The sequence below is a fragment of the Procambarus clarkii genome, chromosome 72 (assembly GCF_040958095.1).
Source record: "Procambarus clarkii isolate CNS0578487 chromosome 72, FALCON_Pclarkii_2.0, whole genome shotgun sequence".
In the NCBI taxonomy this organism is placed as follows: Eukaryota; Metazoa; Arthropoda; class Malacostraca; order Decapoda; family Cambaridae; genus Procambarus; species Procambarus clarkii.
Window position 1 is genome coordinate 26,259,601 of NC_091221.1, and position 6,129 is coordinate 26,265,729.

A 6,129-nucleotide genomic window follows, 5' to 3' on the forward strand; every position below is an offset into this window, starting at 1 on the left:
AAAGATTTTCTAGTCTACAATGTTCACAGTTTGATTCACCTAACAGCAGATGCTGAGGAACATGGTACTCTTGACAGTTGTTCAGCTTTTCCATTTGAAAATTATTTGCATCAGCTGAAAAAGATGGTCAGATCAAGTAAAATCCAATTGTCCAAATTACAAAAAGAATAAAGGAGGCTGAAAATACCATGATTTATAAAACATCTCCAGATAATAAAATTTCTCATAAATTTCCTAACAATGTATATTCGTTACCTGGATATAATTGCTGTGAAGTGTTAAGGACTGTACACAGCCGAAGAAGTGAAGAAAATTACTTCATTGTTAGGGTATATCCTTTTCAAAGCCCAATATTTACTAGTCCTTGTGATTCAAGAATATTTGGGGCCTTCAATGTTAATCCACGTAAGGACTTTTTAAAAAAAGTGTATAGGATTAACACATCAACCAGAGGAATGTTAATCAAGAAAACAGAAAGTACTTATATCTTCTTGTCAATACTACATGATTTATGACTAGTAAGTTTCTTGTGATTGTTTTTGATTCTTGTGCAAGCTGTAGGAATACTCTTTGCTTACATTGCAAACTTTTAACTTTAGTAAAAAGTATTGTTCACCATCATAACATATTAGAATTAAGGTTAACATTGTTGTTTAGTACTACTATATAAAATTAGTGACTGCTTATTTTCTTAGACACTGATAATGTGCTGCAGAAAATGTCCCTAATCAGTTTAAATTTGTAGATGGCTGAATCTGAAAATAAATACATCGTTGTGGAAGATGAAGAAGGAGAATTGTCAATCATCCATATCAAATGGATGTTTAGTGCATCTGATGTAAGTCAATATATATATATATTGTTTATTTGCAAAATTAAAACATTAGTATTTAAAATATGTGTATATGATATATGTTGATAGATTTAGAGATATATATGTATATAATATATGAAATACAGTGGGGCCTCGATTTATGAGACATACATTTACATATACATATATTTACAAATATATGTCCCCTTTCCAGGGATCAAACGTGGGCTATTGGCCACGTGAAAACCAATCATCGAAAGCCAAAAGAGGAGAAATACCAGACCCATCAAATGGAGACGTTTCAACATCAGCAAGATTTATTCCATTGATAGTAATTAATACAAGCATTGATTCATATGGTTAAATAAAAATTTCTCAATGTTTTGATGTTATACAAAGTTTCGTAATAATGAATTATATATACTCTAATTTTTATTATAGGTACTTGGGAACTTGCCCTAAAACACCTTAAAAGGCAGAAGAAACGTCAAATATGGAAAGTGACACAGACACAAGTTATCACCATAGGGCAGCAAAATACAGAAGAATACCAAATGATGTGGATGGAGGTATGTAGGAATGAATGTTTAGAGTTATTCAAAATAATTGTTAAAAAAATGAAACATGATTGGCTTAATGGAACAAATAATCTTATTTACTAGGTAATATATTTTGCTAGGTAATATATTAAAATATATATATAGATATATGTTAATAGCTTTTCTGAATGCATTAAACGTTTTTGTTTCAGACAGTGAAGATTCACCACCAAGAAAAGTAACTGTTTCCATGCCCCGAAAGACTGCCGAGTGTAAGCTGACTCTAGATGAACATCAAAATATATGATACAGGAATCAGGTAATTTAATTTAATTGAAAACATTTTATTTCTTTTTGTATGATGGTTTTCTTTTTAACAGAACAAGACAGAACTGGACAGAACTATTTTGTATTTAAAACTATTTTGTAAAATTTTCTATACAATGCTAATACGCTTCCACCCCTGACAGAATCTTGTGGGACCAGCAAGTCTATCTACAGGCCCAGTAAAATACCTTCCCCTCAAACTCCTAGACAAGACAGAACTGGTAAGCTTTAAGTAACTGGAGAAACATTTACATATACAGATAGTAACGTACTTGTGTATGATTTTAATGTAATATATTTTTACCAGCCTTCAGGGTGATGGAAACACTTTAAATGGTGTCGCTCCATTGTGTGAAACAAAATTTTTTAATGCATTCATAAAAGCTATAAGCTAATGTAATAATTCAATAATTTCTATTTGTAGTTTTATGTATTTAAAACTATTTTGTAAATATTTTCTATACAATGCTAATACGCTTCCACCCCTGACAGAATCTTGTGGGACCAGCAGGTCTATCTACAGGCCGAGTACAAAACCTTCCCCTCAAACTCCTAGACAAGACAGAACTGGTAAGCTTTAAGTAACTGGAGAAACATTTACATACACAGATAGTAACGTACTTGTGTATGATTTTAATGTAATATATTTTTACCAGCCTTCAGGGTGATGGAAACACTTTAAATGGTGTCGCTCCATTGTGTGAAACAAAATTTTTTAATGCATTCATAAAAGCTATGAGCTAATGTAATAATTCAATAATTACTATTTGTAGTTTTATGTATTTAAAACTATTTTGTAAATATTTTCTATACAATGCTAATACGCTTCCACCCCTGACAGAATCTTGTGGGACCAGCAAGTCTATCTACAGGCCGAGTACAAAACCTTCCCCTCAAACTCCTAGACAAGACAGAACTGGTAAGCTTTAAGTAACTGGAGAAACATTTACATACACAGATAGTAACGTACTTGTGTATGATTTTAATGTAATATATTTTTACCAGCCTTCAGGGTGATGGAAACACTTTAAATGGTGTCGCTCCATTGTGTGAAACAAAATTTTTTAATGCATTCATAAAGCTATGAGCTAATGTAATAATTCAATAATTACTATTTGTAGTTTTATGTATTTAAAACTATTTTGTAAATATTTTCTATACAATGCTAATACGCTTCCACCCCTGACAGAATCTTGTGGGACCAGCAAGTCTATCTACAGGCCTAAAATACCTTCCCCAAACTCCTAGACAAGACAGAACTGGTAAGCTTTAAGTAACTGTTGAAACATTTACATACACAGTAACGTACTTGTGTATGATTTTAATGTAATATATTTTTACCAGCCTTCAGGGTGATGGAAACACTTTAAATGGTGTCGCTCCATTGTGTGAAACAAAATTTTTTAATGCATTCATAAAAGCTATAAGCTAATGTAATAATTCAATAATTCTATTTGTAGTTTTATGTATTTAAAACTATTTTGTAAATATTTTCTATACAATGCTAATACGCTTCCACCCCTGACAGAATCTTGTGGGACCAGCAGGTCTATCTACAGGCCGAGTACAAAACCTTCCCCTCAAACTCCTAGACAAGACAGAACTGGTAAGCTTTAAGTAACTGGAGAAACATTTACATACACAGATAGTAACGTTCTTGTGTATGATTTTAATGTAATATATTTTTACCAGCCTTCAGGGTGATGGAAGCACTTTAAATGGTGTGCTCCATTGTGTGAAACAAAATTTTTTAATGCATTCATAAAAGCTATAAGCTAATGTAATAATTCAATAATTTCTATTTGTAGTTTTATGTATTTAAAACTATTTTGTAAATATTTTCTATACAATGCTAATACGCTTCCACCCCTGACAGAATCTTGTGGGACCAGCAAGTCTATCTACAGGCCGAGTACAAAACCTTCCCCTCAAACTCCTAGACAAGACAGAACTGGTAAGCTTTAAGTAACTGGAGAAACATTTACATACACAGATAGTAACGTACTTGTGTATGATTTTAATGTAATATATTTTTACCAGCCTTCAGGGTGATGGAAACACTTTAAATGGTGTCGCTCCATTGTGTGAAACAAAATTTTTTAATGCATTCATAAAAGCTATAAGCTAATGTAATAATTCAATAATTACTATTTGTAGTTTTATGTATTTAAAACTATTTTGTAAATATTTTCTATACAATGCTAATACGCTTCCACCCCTGACAGAATCATGTGGGACCAGCAAGTCTATCTACAGGCCCAGCAAAATACCTTCCCCTCAAACTCCTAGAAAGACAGAACTGGTAAGCTTTAAGTAACTGTTGAAACATTTACATACACAGATAGTAACGTACTTGTGTATGATTTTAATGTAATATATTTTTACCAGCCTTCAGGGTGATGGAAACACTTTAAATGGTGTCGCTCCATTGTGTGAAACAAAATTTTTTAATGCATTCATAAAAGCTATAAGCTAATGTAATAATTCAATAATTTCTATTTGTAGTTTTATGTATTTAAAACTATTTTGTAAATATTTTCTATACAATGCTAATACGCTTCCACCCCTGACAGAATCTTGTGGGACCAGCAGTCTATCTGCAGGCCGAGTACAAAACCTTCCCCTCAAACTCCAAGACAAGACAGAACTGAAAGCTCTCCTTTCGAAAAATCTAGTAAGTACCGATTTATTATGTGTTGATCTTTATTTTTTGTTATACATACAAGAAAATACATTGAGGGAGAGTACAGACTTGAAATTTTGCATTCTTGTAAAGCAACTAAGTAGATGATGGTAGTATCATCAAACAATACAGGTTTAATCATGTTAGAGACATAAAGCAGATCATTGATGTATATAACAAATAGGAGGGGGTCTAAGGATGCTGCCCTGTGTCACCCTATCATAGAATGGGAGAGGTTACATAATTGAAGGCTACATGACAGTAGCCCATTTGACAGTGACCTGACACCAATGTGTCTGTCACTAAATAGGATCCACTAAGGATCAATACATATATCATATATATGCAACACTAAATGCTTGTTCTAGTAAGCCTTTTTTTTTTTTGCAGTAACAGAAAAAATGGAATACATAATGAAGGAATTATCAAAATTGACATTTTTATCAGGGGATATCCTGAATATTGTCAAAATGACGGAAACCCATATGTCAAAACACATGGAGATATACCAATCCTGGAAGACATTCTTCCATCCCCACTTGAAACTGTTGAGCAGGTGGAAAGTCTGTCACACGAGCTAAAAGTTAACAGTGAATATAAAAGAGTATGGTAAGTGTTGCTTAATTCTTTTAGCCTGAGTATCGTAAGTGTTGCTGAATTTTTTTAGCCTTGTACATATGTCTTTTGATTAGTTTTTTTGCAGATGAAGGAAGGTGGGGTGGCACATAATTGATTGTTCAGTGTTATGTTTAAGGTACAAATAAAACAAAGCAAAAGTTACTCAAATTCGTTGATTTTTGTAATAGTTAAGAAGGAAAATATTTTAATGCTATTTATTTAATACAGTTGGAAATTAGAAAATCTAATGTTGAGATTGAAAGATATATATTATTCTCTATTACCTTACAGCTTATGCATTATTTTAACAGGTCCAGACGCTGTCTCAAATGGGCGGTGCAAGCTGTGGAGACACAGTGAGACGAATGATGAGGAGGATAGGGACCTATGGGGTCTGGTCTCAGTATTCACTCGTTGGGCGCAAGAGGAAACGTGTCTTCAAAACCTTGGATATTTGTAATGTAATAATAAGTACGTAAATTTGACATTTTTTTGGATTATATATGTCTGCATGTATTATGTATTATACTTGCATGCTTGTTAATGACTTGTATTCTAGTCTTGTGGGTATCTCCTTTCTCCTACGGGCCAACTGCTTTGTTCTTACCTAGCATTTTGCTTTGTTTTGGGTATGAATGTTTGTGTACCTTCATTGTATATTTTGCAAAATTTGCCATATATCTCATTACTCCTCTGCCTAGCAACAAGTCTGTCTAATTATACTCAATAACTATTTTTCAAAGTTCCCCATAGTGTCCTTTATTGAAATAGAGTTCATGAACCGTTTCAATGTCCTTATTTTCTTCTAGATTATATCTTAAAGTATATTTAAATGTTATTGTTATTAAATGTTATTGTGACATTGCATTGCAATTGAGCTGCGTTGTTAACCATTCTGTTCATTTCATGAGTATATTTTATTTTCTATTTTTTCATATCATTTTTTTTATCTGTTTTTGTTTTTCAGTGATGGGAATATCAGATCATTTGATGTTCCCATCAGAAAATTGGGAAAGTCAGATCTTTTGATGTTCCCAATTTTCAGATGGAAGCATCAGACCATTATGGAATGCATGGGATGAGGTAGTTTAGAATGGTGGGAGGACGAGAGGGGGGATGGTGGGGAAGACGAGGGAACAGAGGAGAGG

At 32.8% G+C, this 6,129-nt stretch overlaps 1 long non-coding RNA gene across 1 annotated transcript; it reads left to right on the forward strand.

Moving 5' to 3' along the window:
• The first annotated feature begins 241 nt into the window (after positions 1-241).
• Positions 242-1,103, forward strand: LOC138356496 (uncharacterized). The gene is made up of 3 exons (XR_011224479.1): positions 242-518; positions 746-838; positions 1,029-1,103. It is a non-coding gene; the product is annotated as an uncharacterized lncRNA (long non-coding RNA).
• The last annotated feature ends 5,026 nt before the right edge of the window (positions 1,104-6,129 follow it).